Source organism: Nomascus leucogenys, chromosome 8 (genome assembly GCF_006542625.1).
Source record: "Nomascus leucogenys isolate Asia chromosome 8, Asia_NLE_v1, whole genome shotgun sequence".
Lineage (NCBI taxonomy): Eukaryota > Metazoa > Chordata > Mammalia > Primates > Hylobatidae > Nomascus > Nomascus leucogenys.
In genome coordinates, this window is record NC_044388.1 from 22,625,209 (window position 1) to 22,640,909 (window position 15,701).

The following is a 15,701-nucleotide window of genomic DNA, read 5'->3' on the forward strand; positions in this document are numbered from 1 at the left end:
AAGCAGCTAATGTGAATACTAAGCAACATCTATATATAATTGTACATAATAAATAGTGACACTTTAGACTTTCAATAAATGCTAAACTATATCTAATTCTTATAAGAAAAAAATTTGGTTTGATGTTTTTATTCATTTACCTCTAATTTTACATGACATGGCTACAATTGCCTTACATAAGTCTTTTTTTTTCTAAGGACTTCAGCTAGAATTCTATGTGATTCTAGCAAATAGCAAGGAATTAAAAATTCCAAATTCCTAGCACCATCAAATAGTATAGAATAAATCCTTTAAAAATTAGTTAAGAGATGTTAATTCTATGTAAATTTGAAACCAAATATAACCATTTGTGGGTTTAAAGCAAGGCAAAAAAAATTCAAACACTTTCCTCAGAAAGCAATATATTTAAGGAGAAATCAAAGATGTGACAAAATACTGTATACTCACAAATATGTATCATAGTTTATTAGGAACCATGTGATTGAACACTAAAGTTTTTTTATTCACATTCTCATATTAATCAATAGAATAATTAGATTATATTTTCAACTACATCAATTACTCAATTTTTCAGTATAAAAAATTTAAATGCCCAAGTAATATTTATCTTTTTAAAAATGTCACAGTATCTTTTATAATTTTCCATTTTAAAATATTTGAAATGTTTTAAATGTTCAATTTTAAAAAATGTTACAATGTCTTTTATAATTTTTATCTTTTATAATTTTCAATTTTTACTCCACTACTATTAATAAAATGAGGGGTGATTAACACAACTTTTTTTTTGTCTAACATGGCTGTGTTTACATGGCTTAGGAAAAAAATACTTCTCCACACGTTTCTAATTCTTTCAAATTACAAATGCTAATATTTACCATTCCAAGAAGTACAAAAACATCTCTAAATTAAATAGGCTGCTATTCTTAATTACAAAGAATTAACTGATCTTGCAAAGAGTACCAGGGGAACCAGAGATGGGCACAGCAAAAAAGTACATGAACTAAACCATTTTGGGCCCTTGTTCAAAGGATTTTTAACCGATACAAATGTTTGCATTCATAAACGACTAAAACATGTAGAATGTGGTTACAGTTATTCGGCTGACACAACTGGAAGAAAAATCCATCAATGAGGAAAGAAGATGAAGGTTAATACACAACTACAGTTAGGAATACAATCTTCCCCCTCTTTCCTTACAGCTCAAATTCTTGCCATTTTCTTATCAGCAATCACATCTTAGATTTCATCACAGATAGTGCTTTAAGAACAACAACAAAAAAACCAAAGTAGCCCATTTCCTAGAAATAATTTCTATACCCATTATTTCTACAACAAACTGCCCAGTTATTCCTCAAACTTCTCTTGCATCCTTCTTGACTCTGAAGATACACATATGCAGTGATCTTCACTGCAGCAGTCAGGAAGGTTAACTGCAAACATCTAGTAATCTACACTGAATAAAATACATCTTTATTTTCCATGTCAAATTGTTCACATAGTTAATATCTCCAAAACTACACACAATACACGTCTTTAGCACTTTTTAATGTATTATCTACAATGTGCTGCTTTATAAATCTTTCATATTGCTTCACTCTTTAAGCACCTTGCCAAGTACACTGCTATATAATTCCAGGGCAAGGACCAAATCCTGTGTGTGTGAGTGCATGTGAAAGACAGAAACAGAGAAAGAGAGAGAGAGAGATCCAGAAAGTTCTTTGTAAAGACCTCTATACACTTTGCTAAGTGCTTTATGTATTGACAGAAGTCTTGTTAACCCCACTGTAAAGCCACCTTTGCTGAGAAGCAATGGGATAGCTAATTTGGAAGTACAGGCATTGATCTTGTTAGTGGTGGCACAAAAATAGTCCAGGAGGTAGAAAAAATACCAAAAACACACAAGAAAAAAATTTATCATTAGATGCCTAGCATGTTTCTTTTATAAAAAGACTGTTAATAAGTCGTACATGAGAGGACATTAAAGTAAAATGCCGTCTCTTCTATTTTATATATAATTATAAGAAAATCCAGGCCAAATTCTCAAAATATTTAAGAAGAAGCATATAACTAATGGAATGCTTTGGGACCAACAACGACCTTATCAATAACTTCATCATTTTATCCCAATTGGATTTAGTTCTTATATATATATTCACAACACACAAATTTTCTGTGCTATTTTCAGCTTTCTTCATTGAGCTTAAAAGCCAAGGAAAAAGCTCTTTACAGAATGAGTTAGTAATAGAAATTATTTCAGTAAGCTTTTATATTTTTGGAAAGAAAAACTTACTCTAAGAAATGAGGTCTTGTAAAGAAGTCACTCCTACAATTAACATGCTTTTATTGCAGTTAAAAATATTTAGTGAGAGTTTGTTACACTTAAGGGTAGCATTAAACCTTTTCCCCTTAAAGATAACTTCAGTTTAATTGCTTTATACTATCAATCTTGCTTTATGTATGTTACACCTGCAGACTGCCATGCTCACAACCATATATATTTTATCACTTGTGATAATATGATAATTCATATTTTACCATATCTACTTAGTAATTAAGATCTGCAGAAACAGAAAAGAGTATCTGAGGTATTAAATTTAATAATAAACACCGAAAGACAGGACAAGTCTCTATGTTTGCATTTATACCACTATACTCGATTTTAAATTTCTGTGTAATTAAGCTGCTATTCCCAGGGGAACAGTAACTACTGTTGGTGTTACTGCTTGGTGAATGACCCATGGAAACACCAAGAGAAATTCATTTTTGCCAATGAGTTTATGAAAAGGACCAATTTGACTGAGCTTTAAATAAACATAGCCTTAATCCAACTTGGCTGTAGTGGGTTATATACAGAGAAACAAAATTAAATCCTAGGTCTTCATTTCCCTGTTCTTTTCCATTAATGGCTCTTTAGTGAGATATGGGCATAGTAACTTTACAAGAACAAGTAATGTATAAATGCTATATTCAATTTAACACATATTGTAAGGGCATCTTGAGTAACCTGTGATGATGAAATGATACCACTAGGTGAGCATTCTTACACAAACAAGCAATGTTAGATTTTTGCTCAATGATACCAATTTTGTGTTTTGCTTTCTGTTCACTTGTATTTTTAAAAGCTAACAATTTTTAAATAATCTATGCCTGTTACGGGATAAACACAGAATCCAAGTTCTGTATTAGTATTCAAGAAAAAAGCAAGGCAAAAATGTTTATCTCTGTGCTTGGGTACTTCTTTGACTGATTTTAGGCTCTTATATTGGGTTTCTTTGTATTCAGTTCTTTTGAAATTAATACACCCTGAGTTCTCCTTTATATCAACTCTGTGAAAACAGTCTTAAAATTGCAAGTAAACACTGAATTCATTATATTTAGGGTCGCAAGCCATTCTCATATTTAATTTGAGCTTCTTTAGAAAACAGTCACAAAAAATGGAAGCCCAAAATAAATAATTTTATTCCAATTTTACACTTACTAGTCTTCTAAGGGCTCTGCAGAATACATTATTGAAGGATGCTTACCTGTTTGGTAAATTTTTTATCTAATCAACTATTTCAATTAGGTCTTTAAAAAATATTTGGTATCTGAATGCCTTGAGGATATATTTGAATCCTTGTCTAAAGAATTCCAATATGCTTTCTAAGTGTTCTTCGTAATCTGTGGATTGAACCCAGCTTGAATTTGCCTTTTTGGGAACACATGTTAACCTAATTTAACCCCCAAAGGATATGTACATGAACTGTTAAAAGTGTATTTTTGACTTTGGGAAAATTCTCTCTTCCTTTCAGTGGACAGTACATAGCCCTTTATTAAGGAAGGTTTCTTATTCCAAAAATAAGTTCCTAATAATTACCACCCATTCCTACTGTAATTTATTCTCCTTGGCAAGTGTTTGAAGCTGTTTTGTCAGAACAACTGTAATATGCCTTTGCAAAAATAGTCTGAATGGAAAGTAGAGCCTTGTATATCTATGTTTTTCCAGGGATATAAGATGATCATGAAAATGTTGGGTACAGAAGATGACCATAATATGATACGCTTTTGATGCTTGAACATTTTCTCTCTCTCATACACACATACCTTTTTCAGATGTATGCCTGCTGTTTGGCTTACAAGTATGGTACTTCAAGGACTGAGTAACTTTAGCATATATAATTTACCAGGAAATTCCAATAAAGATAATGCATGATGGTAATAGTCTAATACAGCTATAGTTGTATGAACAGGATGCACTTTCTGTGAGAATCCTCTTGTCCATTCCAACTAGGGAGCAGTTGGAATCTTAGCCCTGACAGGAGAGGACTATGGGGATAAAAGCTGCTGAGAAGTAACCTCTCTGCCCTATCACTTACTTGGGTTCCATCACAAGTAAGCTACTGGGTATCTCCTTGAGAAAATTACTTAGAAGCCACTGCTGTGTATGAATTAAATATACAAAGAATTAATGTGCAGTTGTTGGCCACGTTGGGAAAATGAATTTTAGGCTCCATGAAAACTGTTTTTTATTCACACCAGAGACAGTTTTTACTTCTAGAAAGTTTGTAAATAGGCTTTGCTCTACCATTTTACCTTCAGGAAAGGAAATTATGATCAAATAAATTTTCTAAAATTGCATATAGAGATTTGCTAAAAATAATTACTCCTATCCTCTGTAATCTGAAACTCATTTTAAAAAATAAAACATGTGTGACTTTATTTTTTGAAACCATCACAGACATTTCAAATACCAATGGGATGGATCTTAACTACAGTGAATAGCACTTTTCGACTTCCTCTGCATAAATCTCCTAATACATTTATAACATACTGTTGGAAGAACTGACATGAGATGTAACACTAAGCTGAGAAATATCAGGATCTATTCGGGGATGAAGGTAAGACCACAGTCATTATGCTTCCATAAGCAGTCAATCTCACCAACAACAATTATATTGGAAATAGAATTCCTGTTATTCAAAGGGACATGGCCAAAATCCACAGATGGGTACCTATTAAAAGAGTCAGACGGAATCCATTCCTAAACAGCAGCAGGGTGTCTTACTGCCTTTGACCTCTTATCTCTAACCCACAGCTTTAAGTACCCTCTGGGGTTAATTTTCACTGGCCTTCTCTTCTTTCTCTTCTTTCCTGTTCCAGAAAGTGCCCTGACCCTGTCTTGCAGCTCAGGGTTTAGGACACTGCTTTGCCCAGGCCTGATGTCTGAAGGTTTCACACCTAATAGTGTTACTGCTCCCAGTTACATTTTCCAGAGAAAGGCACTGATAAACAAATCTCAGCTAAATAGTTAAGTTACGGATATTGTTTTGGTTTCTCTCTCTTCTCCAGCAGATCACAGGATCCTGGGGGTTATTTTGTATGAGGCATAGAGTAGGGGGTTAAAAACGTTTATTTAATTAATATCAATCTTTTTCCTCAAGTTAGCTCTTCTTGACCACAGATGATGTTGATCTTGGGCCTACAGGCTGGACCTTTCACAGGATGCCTAGCTGCTTATCAGTCTTCTCCCTGGGCTTCCCCTATCTCTCTGTGGAGATCCCTGAACATACATTCTAAGCAGTAAGTGATGAGATTTATGTAGGAATTTATAAAAGCCTCCTAACCTCTCAGGAACCTTCCCCTTTCATTTCCTGAACTCTAGTTCCCTGCATGCCCATACCTCCAATGTTCCTCAGCTTGGGTGTGTGGTCTCCTAGGACCCTGCTATTCAAAGTGTAATCCTAGGACCAGCACCACCACCTGGCAGCTTGTTACATATGCATCTTTCAGCCCCCCAGTATAAGTGCTCTTGGGTCAGAGCTTCACTTTAACAAAACCTTCAGGTGATCTGCACGTACAAGTTTGAGAGGCACTGGACAAGGTGACAGATTCCTGTTTCCTGCCGATATTTTGGCTTCAGGCTGTCAGGGCTCCTAAAATCTGCCATGCATTCATGTAAAATGTTACTCCATGAGGAGAGAAAATGCAAAAGTTATTGGATGGCTCTTCTAATTACAGTAGTGGTCTGAAACTTTTGCATGCAGCAGAGGTATCTGGAGGGATGGTAAAAACACAGATTGCTAGAACCCATCCCCAAAGTTTTCTGACACAGATTTAATGGGAGCCTGATCATTTTTTAAGGTGGGGTCAATACAGGCATCTGCCACTGTGCCCAGAGATAATGTGTATTTTGAACTAGTTCCCAGGAGATACTGATGCTGCTGGTGTGGGAACCAAACTATAAGACCCATACATAGGAAGTTCTGGTTTCTCTCTGCATCTTCTCAGCCTACTCTTGAGTGTGTGTCTTCAAACTGGCTCACTCTACATGTCTAACCATTCAGCCAATGGCCATCACGCACACATTTAATGACTGGGACACAAAGTATCCATAGCCAAATTTCTCTTAGAATTCTATCTGTATTAATTTATATATATTTTATTTTCAAGGAAAACACTATTATAAAAACATGACCCAATAAAAAGTAGGGATACAAATGTGAGGGTGACAGAAGTGAGATAATACCAAAACTGCCAGGCCCAAAAGGGCATTTGCCTACTCCCCATGTAGAAGCCCCATGATACTGGGAGCGTGGCTGAATGGTCATCTATTTTGTGTTCCTCTATTCTGTGTTACCAGTGAACCATTCTAAGTCTAAGGTTCAACACTATCAACTATGTGGGTCTAAATATCCCTAAAATAAAACATGCATTTGAAATGCTATTCCTGGAGAAATAAAGAGCTAAACTCCAAGAAACATTTCTCCAGTGATATTACCATCAGCTCTGTGATGTAGTGGTGGAAGAGAGATTTCAGGTTAAGGGAGTTCACCTGGAAACTCTCAAATCTCAATGCAAAGTGGAAATAAATGAAGACCCCCAAATGAGAATAAGCAAAGGTTAAATTATTCAGAGTTTGCAATAGCAAGAGAGTTCAGCTACCATTACTTGTGTTTGGAAGATAATCCAAAGTAGCCAGGGGAAAGATAAAGCTTCATGGTGTGGGGGGCGGGTTGGGGGAGGCTTCAGGTATGCCCCACTGAAGGCTGTAGGCATGGCAGAGGGCTAACTAGAGGTGGGGCACCATATATGATTGATTTGGGGAACATATTTGGCTTTCTCTAGGTTGGTCCTGTGGTGGAAGCAGAAAGTAGGGCAAAAATAGGGAAGTTAGCAGCGACTGACCAAGGCCTAACTGTTCTGGACTGATTTTGCTGCAAAGGTTGTAGTTTGGCTTCTGGGGCATCTTATCTGGGTCAGAGTTCTATTGTCACATATAGTGTTGCCCTTGCCCATTTGCATGTTCAGTCTTTCAACATACACCCTTGGCTTCTCAGCCTATGCCAGTCCCCAGCTTAGAACGAACTATAGTTAGAGAAATTTACAAAATTACTTTCCCTGATCGTTCTGAAGTCCAAATGGAGACAAGTTTGTGAGGCAGTGGCCATGGGAGTTTTGTTTCTCACTTTCAAACATTTCATGAAAAGTATAAAATAGTGAAACTGAAATTCCACTCATCAGTAGAGAGAAGTTGCAGACCCCTTTGAGAATGTAATCAAGCGTATGAGCCCTCTCTTCTGAAAAATACACACACCCATCCCCATATCATATCTACTCAAGTGAAAGCCAATTTAGGAGTTAGAGACCTTAGGGACCTTAGGTTAAGAACTGCTCTATATTTATGTTTATGTTATTGTGGATGCTTGTATTATGATGGAAAGTTATAGTCTACTAAAAGGAATTCTCAGCTTCCATGTGCCCATTTCAAAGTATCGTTCTTGCATTTTAAAAGAACAGCATATTTCCCTTCTTGAAGGCTCACTGTGTTAAGGCACTGCTAGTGAGGAGCTATTCTGTGTGGCTCAGCTGGCCAAACAGCCTGTAAATAGGCACTATCTTGGGAAAATGCCCATGACTTGGCAATACTCATCTTCACTGACCTGAGGGTGGAAAGGTTGAGGTTGGGGGAGATGAACTTTCTTCACTAACTTCTTTTCCTGGCTCATGCCAGCCCTGATTTGATCATAAGACTGGTATGAAACACTGAGAATCTTCATTTAACAAATATTTCCTAAACTTCAACAGTGTGGCAGGTACTGTGCTAGGCCATAGACTGAATGCCATGCTGACAACTCTTAATCACTAACTGGAAAAAATTACTCAAAATAAAATTTTAACTCAAAAATAATCCTATCAATCTGGTTTACCACAGTTACTCTGCATTTTTCTGTGCCCCTTCCACACTAAATCCCCCAAGCAACTAGGATGTACTCGGGGAATGCAAACTAATGGCAACATTAGCAACATATAATTAGAATAGCAACATATAATTAGAAAGGTAAAAACAATTTAAAACATTACTAAATACATTTCAAAGCCAAGTATTAACGGTTTTTGGATTATCCACCATCTGGGATTATGTACGTCCCAGTTACTATCCATTAATGCAGATAATCAAGAGCTGAATGTATCTGCATGGGGCCCAGGTAACTCGCAAGAAGGCAGGGAGAGACAGGGAGGGAAACAGGAAACTATGAAGGAGCCATGAAGGGAAAGGGCAGACAATCCCACCACATTCATTACTTCGAGAATATGGGTTTGGTTGGAAATCTAGAAGTCCAGCTCAAAATGTCATAAATGACCTTTTCTACTAGTGAAAGCTAAATGGAAACAAAAGAGTTAAGCAGGGGATTGGCTGCTCCATTTTATCCCTGTCTGATAGCTAAATTTAATGCCCAAACAACTTTACAATCAATTATATGTATGTGTATATAATTTTTTTAAGGACAAATATATAATAACCAAGGAAAATGTATTTTTAATGCACAGAAGATCACAACTCAATGTTTTAAAATAATCATACACAATTTCTGATAATGGCAAATACCATGCGTTTATATCAATTTTTTGATTTTCAAAAGTACTACCACATTTGATCTTGAAATAAGCCTGAACTCTATAAGAGCAAATGGTCTGTGGAATACATGCATTAGAACCACTTGGGGGAAAAATTCTTGCATGTTTCAGAGATACAAAGGTGATTTCTTTGCTCAGCCCCCAGTTTGTAATCATTGACCCAAAGAAGCTGGGCAGGAAAAGGCATTTTACAGATATATCAACAAAGGAACATGGCGCAACCTGAGGTCACATTTCATCCAAAGGCAGATTTTACAATGATATTGTAACAACTAGCCCAGTGTTTTTTCTATTCTTTTATATTTTCTCTAATTTCCAAAGGATAGTTAATTCAGTTACGTATTTTTAAAATCGCCTCTCCACATTAACGTGGAGAATCACAGGATTCGGAATGCATAGTATCTACTATTGCTATGTCATCTGTGTGGTAGTTGGGTTGTTCTGGGTAGAAGAAATGATACTTTCTGAAAGACTTATTTTGATGAATCGCAATCTGCTAGTTCATGAGTACCCCAGTTAAAATACAACGGTAATTACAGCTATAGGACCTACAAGATTTAGAGGGCTTCTTTTCAGGGAAACTCATTAAGGAAACTATAAGAACTTACAAAGAAAAATTAATTGCCACTTTTGGTCAGCCAATTTTAGAAAGACTTATGAGGTCTAGAATTGTATTTCGGGCTAACGGAGAGAACAGAAACTCAGTGAAGTTTAGTTTACTGAAGGCATCATGGTTTTATAATATGCTCATAAATTAATCTGCTCGTAAACCAACTCAAATATGAAGCAGCAGAACCATCACATAAAACACTTGAAATTTATTTTTGTCAACACACTCATTTCCTTTCCACATCAGCTACCAGTTACTGTGGCTGAGTTCTAGTGCTGAGATGCTCCAAATCCGTGATCTCTTCTGAAGCACTGCTCTCTCACCATAGCCTCCTATCTCACTATCTTTCTCACTTCCTTAATTCTTTTACTGTCTGTGAATTAAAATGGAAACTATGTGGAGTTATTCTTTTGCTAATCTACAGGTTTTTTTTTTGGTTTTTTTTTTTTTTTTTTTGCAAATGGCGAAAAAGAACTTAAAGGTATAACAGGATGTACAATAAGAAGTAATTTTCCTTCCCAACCCAAATCCCTTTCCCAACAGCAAAACTACCTTCCCAAGGGTAGCCAATGTTCTTATATAACATACAGGCATTTTTATGCAGGTATTTACCTCTTAAAAGCATAAACAGCTGGGAGGCAGAGGTGGGCGGATCACGAGGTCAGGAGATCGAGACCATCCTGGCTAACACGGTGAAACCCCATCTCTACTAAAAATACAAAAAATTAGCCGGGTGAGGTGACAGGTGCCTGCAGCCCCAGCTACTCGGCAGGCTGAGGCAGGAGAATGGCGTGAACCCAGGAGGCGGATCTTGCAGTGGGCCAAGATCGCACCACTGCACTCCAGCCTGGGCGACACAGCGAGACTCTGTCTCAAAAAAAATAAATAAATAAATAAAAAATAAAAAAAAGCATAAACAGGAGCACATATTTTTAAATTTAACAATGATTGCTAAAATGAAGATCGTTCCAAATCAACATATATAGAAATAAATAACTTGTTCTTTATTATGGTTGTGTAGTATTCCATAAGTGGATGTATAATAACTTAAATAGTCCTTTTATTTTGGGGACATTTAGGTTCCTTTGTTATTATATGTGATGCTGCATTGATTATCTTTGTGCTGGTCTTTGTTCATGTAAACATATCTTGGAAGCAAACTGCTTACTTCATGTTACCTCAACACTTTAATTTAGGATCTTTGATTACAAAGAATGGTACTGAGTTATTTCACACACAAAAAGGAGAATTTGGGAAAACTGTAAGGCAGTGGTTTTCAAAGCGTGGTCTCTAAACCAGCAGCATCAGCATCACATGAAAATTTGTTCAAACTGCAAATTCTTGAACCCCATTCACTCATACCTACTAAATCAGAAACTCTAGGCAAAGTTCAGCAATCTGTATTTTAACAAGCCCTTTGGGTGATTCTGATGCAAGCTCAAGTTTGAGAACCACTACTTTAAGAGTGTATAAGAGGATATAGTGTTGGGCAAGGACGCTGCCAAGAACCAAGGAAGTTTTAGTGATTCCTAACTTTTCTCTCTCTCTTTGGCTACAGGGAGGTCTCCTTTCCCAGAAAGAAATTTTATTGTAATGTCATATTTACCAAAACTTTTCTTCATAGTTTATGGGCTTGTGAACTCCCCACCTAATAACACTCATCATTTTATTCCAGTTTTATTTATATTATTGATTCATCTGGTATTCATTTTGGTGCAAAATAGAGGTATAGGTTTATGATTTACCAAATAGCTAGTTAGTTCTCAAAACTGCATTACTGAATAATCCATTGTTTCCCTAATGAATCGAAATTCTACCTTTATCAAAGTATTAAATTTCTATATGTATTGAGGGTCTGTTTCAGAATCTCTATTTTCTTTTACCTATGAGTCTGTCTATTATGCAACAAATCCAAACTGTTATTATGATGGTATCTTTATAATACATTTAACAGTGGGTTCATTCCAGAACATAAATTAATCTGCTCACAAACCAACTAAGATAGGAAGCACTCCTGCCTATACTTAAATGTATATGTTTGAAAAATTATTTTTGTAATTTATTTTAATTTACGCTTTCGTAGTTTTCTATAATTTTATTTATTTTTAGAGACAAGTTCTCACTCTGTTGTCCAGGCTGGAGTGCAGTGGCCCAATCACAGCTCAGTACAGCCTTGAACTCCTAGGCTCAAGCAATCCTCTGGCCTCAGGTTCCTGAGTAGCTGGGAGTACAGGCATGTGTCACCATGCTCAATTATTTTAAAAAACATTTTTTGTAGAGACACTATGTTGCCCAGGTTGGTCTCAAACTCCTGGCCTCAAGCCTCCCAAAGTGCTGAGATTACAGGTGTATGCCACTAGGCTCAGTCCTGTGTATTATTTTAAACTATGTAAATGAACTATGTAAAATTTTTACTATTTATTTCCTCCAAAAGGAAACACTTATCAATGCATTTTTTCTGTCATTTATGTTTTGCTATTAAAGCACAACTGCTTTTAGTTTTAACTCCTTCCTTTATTTATTTTGCTGTTATTTTTATTACTTGAGATGAATATTTAATTCACATATTTTTATTTCTTTTTGTTTAGTAGCTCAAGAGTATAAAGCTGAGAATTTCTAAGAGCACTGTTTTAGTCAAAACCAATAGGTTCTAATCAATATACTTTACCGTTATTTTCTAGGAATTTTGTAATTTCAGTTTTGATTTCCTTTTAGTACAAGAGTAAAGAGAATTTTATGATTTTCTCTGCTAGTTCTTTCTTGAGGGTTTTCTACTTTTGTGATTAATTTCAAGTTTTGTAAAAAATGTGAACTATACTATTTCTACTATGTGAATTTTACTGAGTATTTTTGTATAGCTACTTTAAAAATAAACATTCTATGGATACAGTAATTTCACTGTTTATAGTACAGAGAGTTTGATATATACCAATTATATCTAACCGATTAAAGGTGAATAACTAGTTTCTCTGTACTCTTACTTTACAGTGAGTCTTCCTGATTTACCATGAATTACGAGAGGTACAAGTAGCTTACTACTATTGCATTCCTATGTATTTCTCCTTTTATTTCTCGTAGCTGTTATGTTATATAAATTCTGCTGTGATTTGGGGGAGGGGGAGGTACAATGATTAAAGAAAGATCTTCATTGTGAATTGTAAACTTCTTAACTATGAATTGTTCTAATTTATCTCATTCAATGTGATTTGCTTTAAATTCACTTTGTCTGAACATCATTACACATACCTTCATTTCTGTTTGCTTTTTCTGCTATGCCTCTGCAAATTGTTTTGTTTTCAATGTTTCTGTTTCCTTTGCGTTAGGAGTGATTTTCTCATAATAGAATAGGGTTGACTTTATTTTATTTTTAAAATAGACCTGACTTCCCCTTCGGACCATGATGGAATAACTGGGTATATCTGTACTGCTCTCATATGATAAACACCTAGAAAACTGGACAAAATAAAGATAAGCAGCACAGCACTGTGATTCCTGACATAAGGGGGAAAAACCCCAGATGAATCCTGTGATCACTGGCTTTTTACCTGGATGTGCTTTTGAAACCACAGAGCAGGAAGGAGAAACCCAAAGCAGAATGCATTGCTCTTACTAAGTTTAAAAGACACAGACTTAAGGCCGAGGAAAGTGTGCAGGACATTGTTACCTTTAAAGGAGGAAGCTATGCAGAGAATAATCTCCAGAAATCTGCACAAGGGGTGTCCTTAAGTGTTTGCTAAATAGTAAGTTGTGCATATGAAGGGTAAACTTCTAGAAGGCCAAGCAAAAAAGAAATACCAGAAAACGAACTACTACACAGCAGTGGAAAAAATCTTCAAGGTTTTATAATGTTGGGAAAAATTGATGTTCTGAACAGTCAAACTGAAGAGAGGTTAGTATACCCATGAAAAATTCAGTAGAACCCCGACAGGCGCCATCATGCCTTAGCAGCAGGGTTAAATTGGCCCTTGGGTAGAAAATACATTAGAACTGCACTTTTAAGAAGTTTAAAAACAAGTATCAAAAATATCAAATAAAAAATCTCAAAGTAGTTTAACAGCCTGCCAAAAGTAAACTGAACATTTCTTTAAAGAAAGACGACAAATTCAGAGAAGTTGAATTATATAACATTCAACATTTACAGCACTGAATTTTAAAAATCACAAATTATGTGAAGAAACGGGAAAAACAGACCAACCCACAACTAAAAAGGAAGGAAATAACACCAGTTTATCACAAACTCTTTTTGAAGATATGAGATGCAGACTCATATCAGGAGGCCAGCCTTACCGGCATTCCAAAACCTAACAAAGACACTATGAGAAAACTGTAGACAAATATTCACCATGAATATAAGCACAAATAGTCTTCACAAAATATTAGCGAATAAATTCAAACCATATATAATAGGCATAGAGACTGGAAAGGAAGAAATAAAACTGTAAGTGCAGGTGACATAATTGTCTACAAAATCCCAAACAACTGTACAAAAACAAAACACTATTTAAACTAGTGAGTGAGTTTAGAAAAGATACAGGATGTAAGGTCATTATATACTAGAAACAAATAACTAGAAATTGAAATGAAAAGAAACAGCATCTTTATGATAAACCCCATAAAATATTTAGGGATGAATATAAAAAATAAATGTAATAGCTATGTGCTGAATACTATAAAAAAAAACATGATAATCACAAAGCCCTAAATAGAAAGTTACACCATGTTTATTGACTAGAATAATCAATATTGTTAAGGTTTCTATTTTCCTAAAATTGATTTTATAGATTCAATGCAATCTTAATTAAAATCCCTTGATTTCTGGAAAAATGAACAGGCTGATCCTAAAATGTGAATTGAAGAGCAAAGGACTAAAAATACTCGAAACAATTTTAAAAAGAAAAACAAAGTTGGAGGACTCATACTATGTGATATACAGAATTACTATAAAAGTTTTTACTTTAATTAAAGACAACATAGTATTGATATTATAAAAGATGCCTAGACTGATAGAACAAAGTTTGGAAGTAGACAAACATTTATGGTCAGTTGATTCTTGCTAAACACGTCAAGGAAATTCAACGGCAAATGGATGGTCTTTTTCACAAATGATGTTGGAATAACTGCACATCCACTACAAAACAATGAACTTTGTACTTATATTTTACATTACATACAGAAATTAACTCAAAATGGATAACAGGCCTAAGGGCAACAATTGTACAACGCCTTGAAAATAGGTAGAAGAAAATCTTGTGACACTGATAGGTAAATATTTCTTAGGACATACAAAACTCTAATAATAAAAATTAATAAATTGAATTTTATTAAAAATTAAAAACTTATCTTTGAAAGGTACCATTAAGAAAATGAAAATAGGCCCAGTGTGGTGGCTCACACCTGTATCCCAGCACTTTGAGAGGCCATGGCAGGTGGATCACTTGAGGTCAGGAGTTCAAAACCAGCCTGGCCAACATGGTGAAGCCTCGTGTCTACTGAAAATACAAAAAAATTAGCCGGGCTTAGTGGTGGGCATCTGTAACCCCAGCTACTGGGGAGGTTTAGGCAGAAGAATCGCTTGAACCCAGGAGACAGAGGTTGCAGTAAGCCTAGATTGCACCACTGCACTCTATCCTCAACAACAGAGTGAGACTCCATCTCAAAAAAAAAAAAAAAATGAAAATGAAAATACAAGCAACACATTAGGAGAAAATAATTACAAAATACATACATGCAAAAAGACATTTCTTGAATATACAAAGATCTCTAATAACTTGATCATAATAATGCCCCCATTTTAAAAAATGGACAAGATATAAGAACAGACACTTCATCAAAGAAGTGGTATGAATAGCAAATAAATATACAAAAAGATGTTCAATGTGATTATCAGGAAAATGCAAAAAACCGCAATGAGATACTACTACACATCCATTAGAATGGCTTTTTAAGAAATGACAAAACCAAAACCTAGTGGTGACCAAGGATACAAAGTAAGTGAAACTCTAATAAATTGCTGATGGTAATACAAAATAGTACAGTTATTTTGGAGGGCAGTTTGAAAATAATTTTGCTGTTTCTTATAAAGTTGAACATATATTTATCAAACAACCCAGTGATCTCTCTCCTTGGTATTTATCCAAGACAAATATGTTTACACAAACACCTGCATATGTAGATTTGTAACGGTTTTATTCATAAT

The 15,701-nt window shown here is 35.3% G+C and overlaps 1 protein-coding gene across 7 annotated transcripts in view; it reads right to left on the minus strand.

The window, feature by feature from the left end:
* Positions 1-15,701, minus strand: part of TBC1D5 (TBC1 domain family member 5) — a 581,319-nt gene that overhangs the window by 147,176 nt on the left and 418,442 nt on the right. The window lies entirely within an intron of this gene.